General features: G+C 39.8%; 1 protein-coding gene across 6 annotated transcripts in view; it reads right to left on the bottom strand.

Annotated features, from left to right (window-relative positions):
- CNOT4 (CCR4-NOT transcription complex subunit 4) overlaps positions 1-16,848 on the bottom strand; it is a 144,094-nt gene extending 127,246 nt beyond the window's left edge. For all 6 annotated transcript variants that reach the window (XM_012465727.3, XM_012465731.3, XM_012465728.3 and 3 more), the window contains exon 1: positions 16,635-16,848. The gene's annotated coding sequence lies outside the window, so the exon portion shown is untranslated. The remainder of the gene's footprint in view (positions 1-16,634) is intronic.
- Between the last annotated feature and the right edge of the window lie 550 nt (positions 16,849-17,398).

The following is a 17,398-nucleotide window of genomic DNA, read 5'->3' as shown; positions in this document are numbered from 1 at the left end:
AGTCAAGGGCATATGCAATATATCTGGCAAATGAATTCTACTAGGTAAGGAAAGAAGAAAGGAAATCAAGGGAGCAAGGTACAGTGAAAAAGGAATAAAATCAGTGGACTGACAGTTTCAATGACAGTGAAGAATTGTTGAGTTGAGGTACCAGGCAGAATAGGCTGAAGAGATAGTAGTCAGAAAGAGCTTAGAAGAAATGAAGAGGTTTCAAGTTACTGGTAATAACAAGTTATAAGACATGACCATGAGGCGAGGTGTGGTGGCTCACACTTGTAATCTCAGCACTTTGGGAGGCCAAGGCAGGAGGACTGCTTGGGGCTAGGAGTTTGAGACTAGCCTGGGCAACACAGCAAAACCCCATATTTACAAAATATCTTTTTTAATGCATAAAAAAGATATGACCATGAAGTGCTTTAAATGGGCCAGAGAGTAAGATCATTAAAGAAGACATTTTGCAATTAAGAGGTCACAGTATTAGAAGGACCATAGATGTATATATTGAAATTACTAAGAATTAAAAGAGACCTAGTGTTAGAAGAATGACAGTGAGCCAGGAGCTAAACTAGTCAAGAAAAGAGAAGGTGTAACCCAGGGTGCAGTAGATACCAGCAAACACGAGGTTTACAGACAATATAACCTGTTAACGACAAGTTTTAAGGAAAACAAGAGAATGGTAAACAACTGCTCCATCTCCAGTCTCCTGGTTCCAGTCAGTGGATCCAGGCTCTCTCTTGATTCCTGTTCAATGGAGTAGGTCAGGTCAGGAATAAGATTTTTGTTTGTTTGTTTGTTTGTTTGTTTTTAGAGACAGGGTCTCACTATGTTGACTAGGCTGGCCTTGAACTGGCCTCAGGGATCCTCCTGTCTCCACCTCTCAAGTAGCTGGGACTGCAGGTAGGAAATGTAGTTTTAAGTTTCAGTGCACAGGACTTCCCACTGATCCCTGATGGCATTATCAGAAAAAAATGGAATATTTAATTGTCAATGTATAAGAGAGTCACAGGGGAAGCAGCATCCTCAGAAAAGTACAAAGTAGACAAACAAGGATACAGGAAATTTTGCTGATGATAGACTGTAATTTCACTGGGTTGCACAATGGCAAGATTTCAAGAGTTGAAGAGGATTGAAAAAAATAGTAAATATACAGGACCTTATGGGGAAATGAGTATCACCTGGGAGACTGGTAGTAACTGACATAAAAAGGGAAAAGGAATAAAGAACATAATGAGATTAGTCCTAGTGGACTAATGCAAGAATCGGTGTCAAAGCTATATGAATACTGGAGGAAGGAATGTGGTATTTGAAGCTCACTGTCAATGGAAGACAACAGTTTGGGTAATCATGCTCCTGCTTTCAGTACAATGAGCCTCCCTTAAACACTAATGATGGCTTGCAAGGAAACTGTAATGCACCTATAAGGTGTTATAGAATTTTTTAAAACTAATAAGGAGGTTAGAATAGTGCTTAGCATCTAATAAGCACTCAAAGATAGGCTTTCATTACCTAATCAAATGTAAAATAAAAGTATTGTAGCAAAGAAAAAAAGAGATTCATTTACACATTCCCTTCCTCAGCTATTAATAAATGGGTTTCCCAAGTGATTTCCAGGAAAACCTGTACCAAAATAAACTCCAAAACTCATTAGAGAAAAACGAGGAAGTCTTTGATAAGGTTAAGTCCTATATAGTGTCCGTCAATCTGATAACCGGCTCTTCTCTAAAACTGTACCACCAGCGTCGGGCGCAGTGGCTCACACCTGTAATCCCAGGACTGTGGGAGGCCGAGGAGGATGGATCACCTGAGGTCAGAAGTTCAAGACCAGCCTGGCCAACATGGCGAAACCCCGTCTATACCAAAAATACAAAAATTAGCCAGGCATGGTGGTACATGCCTATAATCCCAGCTACTCAGGAGGCTGAGGCAGGAGAATTGCTTGAACCCAGGAAGCAAAAGTTGCAGAGATCACACCATTACACTTCAGACTGGGCAACAAGAGTGAAACTGTCTCAAAAAAAAAAAAAAGACCACCAGCACCTTGAATGCTTTTCTCTATCCATCCCACTTCAATGGTAAATTAACTTATTCATCCGACAAGCAAATAATGAGCACCTATTACGTGCCAAGTACTATTCCCAGAACCTGGAACACATCAGAGATCAAAACAAACATCCCTGCCCTACTGGAAAGAGATCAACAATGAACAGTTTATGTATTAACTTAATTACATGATATGTTAGAACATAAGTGTTATAGAAAAAAGTCAAACAGTGCAAATATTAAAGGAAAGAGGCCTGAAATCCAAGTGTAAATAAATAGTGTAGGTAGATATTCAAAGTGTTCTCCAAGAACATCCAGAGAAAAAGCCCTAAGACCTTTCCATTTAGTTCTTGCCACTACTTTGCAGTAATTTTATTAAATTCTTTTTTCTTCTATTTTTTTCTCTTCAGGTCACCAATTCTACTCTCTTACTTTAGCAGTAGATAGTAATAGCTAACATTTATCAAACATTTACCACATAGCATTGTTCTAAGTGTTTTTAAAAGATTAAATAATTACATCCTCACAATAGTTTTGCCTCCATTTTACAAGGGAAAAAACTGAGGCACACAAATATTAAGCAAATTTTCCCAAGATCACATGGTTAGCAAGTAGCAGAGCCCTGGAGGAACACGTATAACACATATTCCCCATTATGAAATTTAAGACTAGCCTGGGCAACATGGCAAAACTGCACCTCTACAAAAATACAAAAAATTGGCTCATGCCTGTAATCCCAAAACTTTGGGAGGCTGAGGCAGGTGGATCACCTGAGGACAGGAGTTTGAGACCAGACTGACCAACATGGTGAAACCCTGTCTCTACTAAGAATACAAAAATTAGTCGGGTGTGGTGGCACATACCTGTAGTCCCAGCTACTTGGGAGGCTGAGGCAGGAGAATCGCTTGAACCCAGGAGGCAGAGGCTGCAGTGAGCTGAGACTGAGCCACTGCACTCCAGCCTGAGCAACAGAGTGAGACTCTGTCTCAAAAAAAAAAAATAATAATAATACAAAAAATTAGCTGGATGTGGTGGCACATACCTGTAGTCCCAGCTACTTGGGAGGTTGAGGTGGGAGGATCACTTGAGCCCAGGAGGTTGAAGCTGTAGGGAGCCAAGATCTCGCCACTGCACTTCTTCCTGGGCAACAGAGTGAGACCCTGCCTCAAAAAAATAAATTAATTGATTGATTGATTACTTTAAGACCAATCAGGGATGGGTGGGAGCAATAGCTCACATCTGCAAATCCCAGTGCTTTTAGGAGGCCAAGGTGGGAGGATCGCTTGAGCCCAGGAGTTAAGGTTGCAATGAGCTATGATTGCACCACTGCACGCCAGCCTAGGAAATAGTCTTTATCACAGTCTCTGCTTACCATCTCCCTTAACCTCCCTGCAATCTGATTTACATTACCATTCTTAGTGTACTGAAACTGTTCTAATGTGGTTGGTCAGTGACCCTCACACCACCAAGCCAAAGAATTCTTTCTCTATTCTCATTCTCCTCGAACTTTGTATTGGACTATGTCCACCTCTGTGTCCTTCTTTCTGAAATGTCCTTGGCTACCTAGAAGCAACACTACCCTGAATCTTCCCTATTCCTCTCTCTCTGACTTTTCCCTTAGAAAATCTCTTCCTTGCCGGGTGCAGTGGCTCACGCCTATAATCCCAGCACTTTGGGAGGCCGAGGCGGGTGGATCACGAGGTCAAGAGATCGAGACCATCTTGGTCAACATGGTGAAACTCCGTCTCTACTAAAAATACAAAAATTAGCTGGGCATGGTGGTGCGCACCTGTAGTCCCAGCTACTCGGGAGGCTGAGGCAGGAGAATTGCTTGAACCCAGGAGGTGGAGGTTGCAGTGAGCCAAGATCGCGCTATTGCACTCCAGCCTGGGTAACAAGAGCGAAACTCCGTCTCAAAAAAAAAAAAAAAAAGAAAATCTCTTCCTTTGGATTCTGAGACTTAAGCTTTTCCATCTTCCTTTTACTTCTCCAATTGTTCCTTTAATAGTACCTTTTTCACTTCTACCCTGAAAGGTAGGAACCTCAAAAATTTAAGTTGGGTCCATTGTTCTTCTCTGTTTAATTATTTATTTATTTATTTATTTTTTGGAAATAGTTTCTCTGCAACCCAGATTGGAGTGCAGTGGTACAACCACAGCTCACTGCAGCCTCAATCTCTCAAGCTCAAGCAATCCTCCCCACTCAAACTCCCAAGTAGCTGGGACTACATGAGTGCGCCACCAAGTCTGGTTAAATTTTTTTTTCTTTATAAATGGGGTCTCACTATAATTGCCCAGGATAGTCTTAAACTCCTGGGCTCAAGCTATCCTCCACCCTCTGACTCCCAAAGTGCTGGGATTACAGGCGTAAGCCACCGCACCCAGCCTCTTTTTATATTCTTTATATTCTCATAGGGTCAGGCATGGTGGCTCACGCCTGTAATCCCAGCACTTTGGGAAGCCAAGGCAGGCACATTGCTTGAGGCCAGGAACTCAAAACCAGCTTGGCCAACATGGTGAAACCCCGTTTCTACCAAAATATACAAAAATTAGCCAGGCATGGTGGCACGTGTCTGTAGTCCCAGCTACTCAAGAGGCTAAGGGAGGAGAATCGCTTGAACCCAGGAGGTGGAGGTTTTGGTGAGCCAAGACGGCGCCACTGTACTACAGCCTGGGTGACAGAATGAGACCTTGTCTCAAAATAAAAATAAAATAGATTCTCATAGTCTCTTTTAAGGTTCATTCATCTGATAAGTATTTATTGAGCATCTACCATCAACCAGGTTCTGTTTGGGTTGCTTAAAATAGATTAGTGAACAAAACAGACCAAAAAAAAAATCCTCTGTCCATATAGTGAAATAATTCTATGCTACCAAGGACACTCAAAACTATCTTCCCCTAAATACTATTTTAAACACATCACTCCCGTGACTTAAAAACAACAACAATAACAACCTTGCAATGATTCCCCTCTTATCAGCCACACCTAATTTTCTATGCCTTAGTTCAAAACACTTGATAATCATTTTCTATTGTATCCATACAGGTTCATTTTCCATTACTCTCTGATTCAAGGGAATTCCAGGCAGGCCAGTCCTTTGATTACCCCTCAAACACATTCCTTATATTTCTATGTAGTCAAACGACTACTGAAAATGTATGTTTAATACTTAGACATTTTTTACAAGTGTACTGAATTAAAAGATAAATTCAAAGATAAATGTTTTTGATTCCTTCAAATGCATAAAAATAGCAAACACTTGTACAAGACTACTATGTGCCAAACACTCTTTCCAGCACTTTATATACATTAACTCATTTATTCCACATAACAATCCAGGTATTTTACAAATGAAGCTGAGGCCCAAAGACGGTAAAGTAACAACCTAGGTCTCACAGATAGTAAGCAGGTGGCAGAACCAACGTTCACACTTAGGCAGTCTGGTTCCATACTACATGGCATACTCCCAGCAGAAGTAATAAAAACAGAGTTCAAAACTGAAACTGAAAACTATATTTGACTATAAAGTTATGTATACTAATCCTTTACTCCAAATAAGAACAATATTTCCTTTAATATGTCAAGTTTGTTAAATTATAGAACAGTATATAATAAAAACCAAAATCTATAAACATGAATACACCATATATTATTCAGAGTTCCCCAAAGCTGCTGAAAATACTTGTTAGGCATGACAAAAAATAGATGGTGACACAGGTCTAACTAATATTCTTCTGTCGGCATGCATATATTAAAGCATTTTGCTGTCATCCTTGCTTTCATCAGGATCAAACTAGATTTGAATACAATCTTTAAGGTATCTTTTTTTTTCTTTTTTTTGAGATGGAGTCTTGCTCTATTGCCCAGGTTGGAGTGCAATGGCGCAGTTTTTGCTCACTGCAACCTCCATCTCCTGGGTTCAAGTGATTCTCCTGCCTCAGCCTCTCAAGTAGCTGGGATTACAGGCATTTGCCACCACGCCCATCTAATTTTTGTACTTTTAGTAGAGACGGGGTTTCATCGTGTAGAGCAGGCTGGTCTCAAACTCCTGACCTCGTGAACCACTCTCCTCAGCCTCCCAAAGTGCTAAGATTACAGGTGTACACCACCACACCTGGCTAATTTTTGTATTTTTAATAGAGGTGGGGTTGTACCATGTTAGTCAGGCTGGTCTCAAACTCCTGACCTTGTGATCTGCCCGCCTCAGCCTCCCAAAGTGCTGGGTTTACAAAACTGCCAGCTTTACTTTTTGGAAGCCAAATTCACATGTAGGACTAGGTCCAGTATGACAGAAAAAGATTTAGTAGAAGCAAAAAATGTCCAGAGCATTTAACTCATAAAGGTGTTCTTCAACCTATCACCAACTCTGTGGCTAAAGGATCTTTTAAAAGGTTTCTAAGGACTCACTGAGAATTTAATTATTTTATAACTGGTGACGTAAAATTAAAATCGAAAGGCAGCGATTCTTCCATAAAACTATTCTAACATATTAAAAGATAGGGAGTACCTAACTCCTACTTTATCATTTTCTTCTCTTTCCAGTTTCCCCTGCTCTTCAAGCAGAGAAAAGACATGAATTTGTCAGGTTTTGAGATGGAGAGATTAAAATGAACAAACCAGGCCAGGGACACTAGTTTGATCTAGAAAAGGCTAAACTGTATGTAGCCTTTCCAACTAGTAATGACAGCCTAACTAGAAAAGAAAAGGTATGCAGCTAAAGGCAGAAAGAAAAAAAAAATGTCATCAATTGCTTAGGCAAAAATGCACAGCAGCTACTATTGCCCCCTTTATTTTCTGCCTCTCCTCCCTTTTCCTGGGTAAGGAAACCACCCAAAACACCCCCAAGGTCACTCATAGAAAACCAATATCTTTCCAAGAACTGTATGAATTAAAAAAACATAAACTAGTAATAATTTGAGATTAATCCAATTTAATCTCAAATTCTGAAACTATTTAAAAAAGATTTTTCTAACAGGGAGTCATTTTCTCCTGTCACCCACAGCAACCCACTATGACACTCATAAATTAATTCCATACTCCAAGGGATTAAATACAAATCTGCTGGGGAAAAGGCTGGATTTGGCAGCTATCACTGAAGATATTCCCAAATACTAAGGTTCTCCTATACCCCATATTTGATATTTACTTCCCTTTCACATACACTGGTGACAATGAGAAAGATGTATAATCTTTCTCAAGATTCTCTACACAAAAGAGATCTCAACTCAAATCTCAAATCCAAAATTAACATATTAAAACCCCTGTTAAAACAAACTCCCCAAGGAGAAGGCAATAGCTTTCTATTCTAATGTTCATTTTCAACAGCACACAGGACCAGCTAAGTAAAGAAGTTTAAAAATGTCAAAAATATTTCTGTCACATCACAAGAATGAAAAAGGTCTAAAGATAGAGGCAATGCCAATGAAAAACAGATTATTTCCCAATAATGTACTATATTGCATCATCTTAATCATTCTAAGTATTTTCCAAGTCACTAAAAGGTCCATGGCATTATGATAGGTCCTACATTTTATAATAACAAAAACATGGCCAGACACAGTGGCTCATGCCTGTAAACCCAGCACCTTGGGAGGCCGAAGCAGGTGGATCATGAGGTCAGGAGTTCAAGACCAGCCTAGCCAACATAGTGAAACCCCGTCTCTACTAAAAATACAAAAAATTAGATGGGTATGGTGGCGGGTGCCTGTAATCCCAGCTACTCAGGAGGCTGAGGCAGAGAATTGCTTGAACTCAGGAGGCGAAGTTGCAGTGAGGCGAGATCATGCCATTGCACTCCAGCCTGGGAGACAAAGTGAGACTATGTCTCAAAAAATAATAACAAAATAAAACAAAAAACAAGAAAGGAAATGGTAAAATTAAGTTTAATTTTAAAATTATAAGCACAACTGACATGTTTTCAGACTCAACTGTGAGAAACTTTGAGATCCACATGCTAAATATAATAGAGGAGGAATACCTGATATATTGATGGAAGCATGAATAAGTGGCAATACAGTATTATTCATCTACCTCATTTACAAAGTGAGAAACAAGAAACCTACTTTTCCCCACCTTAAAAATAAAATATGAAATTTTCCTTCACAACACAAAGTATGCTATCTAGAAACACACAATAGATCCAGAAAGTTGGCTTAATTCAGGGTCAACAAACCAAAACAAAGAATAAAAGAACAACTTCAAAGGTCGCAGAACTTAAAAAAAAGAAGAAAAATCCAACCAAAACATATACGGCTGATGTTTAACCAGACCTATTTTTTAATATTACCTTTGCAAAAACAAAGCATATCAAAGTAAACCAAAGGGTAGGTTTTCATCTCACAATCTCCCTATATACTTCCTCAGCCTGCTGATCTAGCCTTATCCATCCTTAAAGGGAGCTGGTAGCTAGCAATATTTAATGCTCTACTTCGTTAGAATTTTCTTTAGCTCTGATCAGGCCATTATTAAAGTCATCCAGTAATATTTAGTGGTCATAGCTATTCAAACGTAAGTAGTCTCCTAAACCCCTTCTGAACTAATATACACATAAGAAGCAGATAAGGCCTAAATTTCTCTTTTACAAATGAAGCATGTTCTATCTCTTACTGTAATAAAGATAATGTTTCTTTATTTTCCAAGCTCCTATTCCCCAGTGAATATCTTAAAATCATTCAAAAACACTGGTAGCTATTTTCTACCAAACCTTTTTTTCTGTTTTTTTGTGGTTTGTTTTTTGAGACGGAGTTTCACTCTGTACCCCAGGCTGGAGTGTAGTGGTGCCATCTGCGCTCACTGCAACCTCTGCCTCCCAAGTAGCTGGAATTGCAGGCGCATACCATCACGCCCAGCTAATTTTTGTATTTACAGTAGAGATGAGGTTTCGATATGTTGGCCAGGCTGGTCTCGAACTCCTGACCTCAAGTAATCCTCCTACCTCAGCCTCCCAAACTGCTGGGATTATAGGCATGAGCCACCACACAACACCAGGCCTAATAAAACTTTTTGAGTCTCTTATTTGAGTAATCATCTATCATTTACTTCACAAAAGCTAGGCTTGGAAAACAAATTGCAGTTTACTATCAAAGACAAACAGACCACATTTCCGCAGTTCTCTATTCTTCAAAACTTTGAAGTCACTTTAGGGCATGCAGGATTATAGAGAAGATGGAATCAATTCTCTGCCAACTCCTGTAGAATTTCCACTCTAACATATCTCAGAATAGCTCCTTACCTCAGTGGCTTGGTCTCTAATTTTTCAAACAAAACTCAACTGTCAATCCCAAAATATGCTACATACTACTGAAAGAATAATCTTTCTGAAAACCACTTTCATCATGTTTTCTCCTGCTCCCTATCAATCTCTACTGGCTTCTTACCGCTTAGCAGATTAAATTCAACCTGACACCAGTACACCTTTCATAATCTAGCTCTACCCTACTTACACAAATTTATCTGCCACCATTCCTAGAAATTAACACTTTATTTCATTGAGATCAGACTCCTTACCTCCCTCTCACAACATGCTGGTCCCTACCAAGTGTTTGCTTTACTATGGTCTAAATGTCCCCTCCAAAACTCATATTGAAATTTAATTACCAGTGTGATGGTGTTAACAACATCAATGATTAAGGGTTCTACCCTCATCAATGATAACACCAGAATAATGAAGTAAATTCCTGATGCCAGAGTAATGGAAGTAGGTTCCTGATAAAAAGCAAGTTCTGCCCTCTCTGTTCCTTGTTCTCCCATCCTCTCTTGCTCTTCTACCTTACACCATGGGATGACATAGCATGAAGGCCGTTTCCAGATGCCAGCACCATGTTCTGGGTCTTCCCAGTCTCCAAAACCATGAACCAAATAAATTTCTGTTGATTATAAATTATCCAATCTGTGGTATTCTGTTATAGCAGCATAAAATGAATTAAGACATGCTTCTATCCCCTATATAGAATGTACATAATGTTCTTCTTCTGGAGATGCTAGCCTATACAAACAGTATACAATCTTCATTCAAGTCCCATCTCCTTCAGGAAGTCTCACTCCTAGAACTTTAATCTGAAGATATCCCTATACTAACATACTGGACTCAGACTACATGTAGCACACATTATTTGTATATTGCTTTGGACAGTGTTAATTATATCATTATGAAAGTATTCCTGACAAGATAAACTCTACAAAGAGGTTGTGCCAAATCTTTCAATAAGTGGTTCCATAAACACTCAAAGTCTATTTGAAAAGTTGATTAAGGCCAGGCGCGGTGGCTCACTCCTGTAATCCCAACACTTTGGGAGGCCGAGGCAGGTGAATCGCCTAAAGTCACGAGTTGGAGACCATGGTGAAACCTCATCTCTATTAAAAATACAAAAAATTAGCCAGGCATGGTGGTGGGCACCTGCGATCCCAGCTACTTAGGAGGATGAGGCAGGAGAATCCCTTGAACCCAGGAGGCGGAGGGTGCAGTGAGCCAAGATCGAACCACTGTATACTTGTTGCCTGGGCAACAAGAGTGAAACTCCACCTCAAAAAAAAAGAAAGAAAGAAAGAAAGAAAAGTTGATTAAATAACCCTGCTTTTGGTAGGGCGTGATCCCAGCACAGCACTCTGGGAGGCTGAGGTTGGTGGATTGCCTGAGGTCAGGAGTTTCAGACCAACCTGGCCAACATGGCGGAAACCCTGTTTCTACCACAAATATAAAAATTAACTAGGCATGGTGGCGAGAATTGCTTGAACCCAGGAGGCAGAGGTTACAGTGAGCCGAGATGGCACCACTGCCACTCCAGCCTGGGTGTCAGAGTGAGAGACTGTCTAAATAAATAAATAAAAACATTTTATTTTGTCATGACACAGTGGCTCACACCTGCAATCCCAGCCACTATGGGAGACTGAGGCAAGAGTATCACTTAAGTTTGAGACTACCCTGGGCAAGAACCTCATTTCCACAAAAAATAAAAAAAATTATCTGGGCCTGGTCCCATGCCTATAGTCAGAGCCACTTGGGAGGCTAAAGTGAGAGGATTGCTTGAACCCAGGAGTTTGAGGCTACAACAAGCTAGGATCATGCCACTGCACTCCAGCCTGGGAGACAGAAACCATCTCAAAAAAAAAAAAAAAAAAAAAGGTTCAAGTACAAATGAAACAATGTAATGACTAAGATTTGATAATCTTTGAAGCTGAGTAACAGCTACATGGTGGTCCATATCTACTTTTGTACTTTTTTAAAAATACCAAAAGTTTCCTTTTAAAAAAGTACCAATAATGTCTTTATATCATTTTAAATGACAAAACTAAATATATTATAATACTTTCTTTACCCAAGGAATATGGAGGTCCTACTGACAGTAAGAAAAATGTTTGCAGAAAGAATTAATGCAGAACCCTAATTCTCATCTAAGAATAAAAGTTAGAGGAAAAAATATAATCAAATAGAAGAGATTTCCATGAAAAGAAAAATTAATCTTAACTACCAAAAGCAATACTGTTTATACTATACATTTTCATTCAATTAGAGCATTCATAAAAGGGTTCACCTACATAACTGATTAAAATTTAAAAGTTCAGAAAAAAATCTTAAGCAAAATATGGCAGGCAGAAAGTAAAGAGAAAAAAAGGAAAAAAGTTGCTGCAACCAATGTTCAATAACCCAAATCAGCCAATGTTATTTTAGAAAATTCACAATCTGAAAACACCTGATGCTCTAACAGGGAATGGATTAATAGGTTCTTAAATAATCAGAAAATCAGCACTTCCACTTTATTCCAAAGACTGAAAAACATGCTTAGAAAATTTCAGATATTTGGATTCATGACTATGTATGTTTGTTGCTATTAAGAAATGTTCCACCACTTTGAAATTTCAGTCTAACTGCTTTTCAAAATTCAATCACTATTTTGCCTACATCATTCACTAATTGCTTCCAAAAGCAGTAATATAACATCTACATTTTTTTTTTTTTGAGACAAAGTCTTACTCTGTCACCCAGGCTGGAGTGCAATGGCACGATCTCAGCTCACTGCAACCTACGACTCCCAAGTTCAAGTGATTCTCCTGCCTCAGCCTCCCAAGTAGCTGGGATTACAGGTACGTGCCACCACGCTGGGCTAATTTTTATATTTTTAGTAGAGATGGGTTTCACCATGTTGGCCAGGCTGGTCTCCAACTCCTGATGTTAAGTAATCCACCTACCTTGGCCTCCCAAAGTGCTGGGATTACAGGTGTGAGCCACTATGCCTGGCCACATCTACTATTTTTAAGTGAAAGCATTTTATTCTTCTAATTACACTGCTTTTTGCCTTGACATTTTTTCCAAACTGGCTTTAGATATACACAAGCCAATGTTGATTATTTTGACTTCAAATTCTACTCCATAATTTCCTTAAATACTCAAGAGGTGAGATTTTATAGTCATAACTTTAAAAGAAATTGTATTTGAACAGTTATCTGACATACGCACCTAAACAAATAGCAAGACTTATCCTAACAACAATATATCATCTGCCCATCACCCAAAGCAATTAAAGCTTAAAACAGGACAATCCTTCTGTGTAAGCTGAGTTTAAGAATAAAAAAGCCATACTTGAGGCCAGGCACAGTGGCTCCTGCCTGTAATCCTAGCACTTTGGGAGGCTGAGACAGGTGGATAACGAGGTCAGGAGTTTGAGACCAGCCTGGCTAACATGGTGAAACCCCGTCTCTATTAAAAATACAAAAATTAGCCAGATGTGGTGATAAGCGTCTGTAATCCCAGCTACTCAGGAGGCTGAGGCAGGAGAATTGCTTGAACACAGGAGACGGAGGTTGTGGTGAGCCGAGATCGCGCAGCTGCACTCCAGCCTGGGTAACAAGAGCGAAACTCCGTCTCAAAAAAGAAATGTGTCACAGAACCAATTGATTCTATTATAGTTTAAAAAGTTGACATTTACCACATAATCTTTTCTAATAAAGAAGTCCACATAACAAGATTAAAAACAATGGTGAAGTTCTTTTAGAAAACCACTAAACCCATGATTGAAAAGTCCCATATATCTTCTTTCCTTGCATCACAAAAATAACTGGGTAAATTATGCTAGTTTTTAATTCATGTACTCTCAATTTTTGAGAAAAAAAGTGTATATATTACAATCTTTAAAATATTGAGGATATTGCCATCTTTTGTTCAGGAATGAGTATTTGTAGATTTTTCCAAATATCTTTGAGGTAACATAAAATATTATAAAATCTCAGAATGTGTTAAACAAGTTTTATCCAATACATGCTATTCCAGTGGGATGAAAACCATTTACAAGTTCCATTTAGATTAAGAAATCCTTTGAGAAAAGTATGTAGTACATTCTAGTTATACTGTTTCTAGAACAGCAAAAATTTCTATAACCTATTTCCCTACTGTTTTCTTCAGAACCAACTGAGCTGAATGTAACTTCCTTCACAAAAAGTCAAGACAGTATTATAGTTACTGTCAGAGAGCTAATTAACTGAATTTTCACCAGAGGCTGAAGTTTTCACAAATTGAAACCATTATACTTAAATGATCTATAAAAATAGTAACACTGAGTTTAAATATATTCAATTGAACACTATTTGCAGTCACCTTAGAAAAGTTAATTTTTTTCTCATTCACACAAAACAACAAAAAGATAAATTTATTAAACTGAAGAATATAGATTCCTTTTAAAGCCAAGAGTAGGGAGGGGAAGAAAGGGAAGATTTCTAAATCCAAACTGCTTAAACTGATATTTTTTTCACTCCTTTAAAGCACAGAAAATCATTTTTAAAATAAAACTCCCCTAAAACTAGGAGTTTATACTCTGGCAACACCCTCTTTCTTTTACAAAGTAATGAGTTGCAAGTTATCGCTAGTACTCCCATTTAGACTCAAGTTGAAGGGCATTACTAAAACAATTTTATTTTTCTGTATTTTCCCATTTGATTATAACTGTCTTATCCTAATTTTATAATAGGCCAACTTTAAGTGATTCATGTTGAAAACCTTACAGAAATAATCTATTGATCTGAAGAATTCAACTATTGAAGCTGGCAGAAAGTATTCCAAGTTATCAAAAGAAACCATGAAAGTATGAAGTTGCAATGTTCATAATGTTAGATCAAAAAACTTAAACCATGCAAAAATATTTAGAAATCTCAGCTCCCTATTTCCTATCAAAAAGTTAAAGAATTTTAGATATCTTCTCTAAACGTACTAAAGATCCAAAAGTAAATTCCTTTTGACTTCAGAGGGCTGAAACAAAAAATTCAGTAACTGCAGGCAAAAAGTATGGAGGGGAGAAAATTACTTGAGAAAATATTTTGTGAGACAAATACCGTTTTAAGAGAGAAGATGTATTAAAATCACTTACTCCCTTCTACCAAACAGTCCTCACTTAGAACCCACTGCTTACAATTCAGCCAAGTATGACTGCCAAGAGTTTCTAAACCTGTGTTCGGATTGTTCAAAGTGGAAAGCTTCTCCACCAGCGTATTACAAGAACAAAAAGTATATTTTTTAGAGTCAAAGATCAACTATTAAATACACTCCTACTGATAAACTAAATGTAAGCGATTTAAAAAAAAACCTCAAGTTGTAACTTAGGACAAAGTTTTCTATATAAATTGCTTGCAATTCTAAAAGTATTTATTTAGTTTCCCCAAATTGGGGCTTAAGTGGCTGAAAGCAAAAAGAAGTTTCATAAACAGCTTTTCTAACCTTAGTTTACATTTGGTAAAACACATCATTTATCACAATCAAGTGAACATTATGCCAAATGTAAAGATTCCAAATTTTACAGGTAAAATTTTGTAAAAATTACAATAACCCAGAAATGGACTGCCACATGAGACTGTCACTGATTTTAAACATTGTTACATATGTCTTAAGAACACAATGTCATGTATGTCATGTTTAAACTTGAGATGTATGTATTTGAACTATGTAATCCTGGTTGCTTTTCTGATAATTCTTTATCTCACAGTGGTCTGACTATAGCAAGGGCTCCTTCTTCCCGTTACACCATTAGTCCATACATCTTAATTTTGCTTTCACCAAAACATGGACATCATAAGCCACCTCTTGCTTCCAGTTTCTGCTTTTTACTGTAGATAACAATGACAGTGAGTTCCACCAAATGCATGTATGTGCACAGCTTTGTCATTCTTTTCCCAGCCCTTCTTTTCTACGAAAAAAATACGAGGAACTTAGGTTTACATAAAAATATTGATTTTTTCTTTTGCATACATACCGAATGGATTTTCAAGAGAAGACAATTTATTCAGATAACTATCATCCTACAAATGTCAACAGAACTTCCCAAATCCAAAAACAGTAACTAAATCTGATATTAACTAGAGAGGAAATTTCCACTCCAATCAAATAAAATGTCATCAATTAAGCTGAACATCAATAAAGCTCAGTCAAAAATCAAGTCTCAATACAGAACCCACATATAACCCACATGCAATCAAAATACCATTTATATTGCTAGCGGAGTTCACAGATGAATTCTGCATGTGCGCCAGATTTCTCTTATTTTGAAATGCTTGGGTTAATATTTATTGGTATAAATCAGAGCCCATACTAAGTGTCCTGGGGAGAGGCAATCCAAAGAACGCTTAGTAGCATGGTAAAACCGGTCCAAAATGAAAAGAAGGAAAGAAAGAAAGAAGACGTCCTAACACAACAGAGTGAATAAGCGACAAATAGATCACTGAAAGCAAAACGAAAACGTTCCTCTCCTGAGTAGCCTGAATAAAAGATCTTTACTCATACGTTTAATAGTATCCTACCTCACTTCATTCACTTCCCAACTTCCTTTACTTTTCAAGGGCCACCACGGGGCATCCCTTTTTCTGAAAGTGTATGTTGAAAAGATCTGTATAAGAAAGAGGGAAGGAACCGACAATTCTCAAGAAGGCTGAGAAACAGGTGGGTGAGCAGGAGCAGGAGCATAATCTAGATACTTAAGGGGCAGCTTTAAGATGACAGATGTGGTAGAAGGAAAGACTGCAAATCGGAAGAAGCTCTAGTGTGGCAGATACACTGTGGGCTGATTGCAAGCACCAGAGGGGGGCAAAGGCTAACTCCAGAGTGGTAGCAGTGGAGCAAAAAACAAGCAGCAGGACGAGTGGGCAATGAGCAGCGGGATTAATGAGCAGCAGCAGCAACACGGGTCAGAGTGGAAGTGATGGCTTTGGTCTAGAGAGACTGGGGCCAGTGGGAAAGGACGTCAGACAGGGAAAAGGGGGTTGGGGAAACAGGGAGGACTGAGACCTAAGAATCCTGCCTCTATAAAAATGTAGGGGGAAAACCTGGAGACCAAAAGACGCCTCGGCTCCCCAATTAACGAAATTCTCGAAGGAGAGTCGCGGCTTGCCGCCGCGCTGCCTTCTGACCCGCTCCCTTTTCCTGATGGTAACTGCTGTGGCGTAAAGGGGAGAAGGAGGAAGAGGAGGAGGAAGACGACGACTGAGGAAGAAGAGGGTGAAGATAAGGCGGGGGGTGGGGAGAAAGGGGGGTGCGGCCTGTACAGTCCCAGAGAAGCCTCCGCTCTCTCGTAGCCGGTCAGCCCCGGGTTTCCCCTAAGCCCAGCCCCGCATAGACTCACCCGCCTGCCTTGCCTCGCTTTTCCCTCAGCCGACTCCACGCGCTGCTGCGTCCTCACAAGAAACCACCGAACGAGCGTCGGGGAAAAAACTCTTCAGCACCGGGCCTGATTGCTTCAGCGAGTCCGACCTTTACGGCTGAGAGAGAGACTCTCAGCTTTCGGTGGGTTTCACAGCCAGACGGGCCACCATCTTACATTAGGGTAAGACTCCTCCGGCGTCCCGTGCGCAGGCGCACGCCGATCGGCCAGGAGGGGCGGGGGAGGGGCGGGAGGAGCGGCGGGCGGCTGAGTGGGAGGTTGCGGCGGCCGCTCCCGCAGCATCCTGGGAGTTGGAGTCCTCGGAGGGTAACCGCCCAGGGGCACGCCGGGAGTTGAAGTCCTCTCTCAGAGGGCGGAGGGGATCGCCCACCTCACGTGGTTGCTGGTCTACTGCCTTTCTTCGTGTTTTCCTTCCTTCCCTGCGCGCATCTGCTGCTTCAATGTCATTTGGTCGGCGGCTTTCGCTAGTGATTCCGTGTCCTCGGTGTTGTGGAAATGTGCAACTCCAAAACTGGGACGCGGCTAAACAATTTTTCGGGGAGCCCGGAATGTTTCTTCTCTGCCCCGCCCACCAGAAATATCTAAACGGGGCGGGATAGAGGTGGAGGCAGGTCGGGGGTACACAGAGCGCGGGATTTGATCTAGGGTGAGAATTTTACACAGATTTGGCGTCTGCGAACAAGGAACAAACAGATGCCTATTTAATTCATTTCCCTGTCCTTTGC

This window comes from Aotus nancymaae, unplaced genomic scaffold (assembly GCF_030222135.1).
Source record: "Aotus nancymaae isolate 86718 unplaced genomic scaffold, 86718_ANA_hifiasm-v0.15.2.pri h1tg000002l, whole genome shotgun sequence".
NCBI lineage: Eukaryota > Metazoa > Chordata > Mammalia > Primates > Aotidae > Aotus > Aotus nancymaae.
This window is presented reverse-complemented; position numbering and strand designations above follow the sequence as displayed.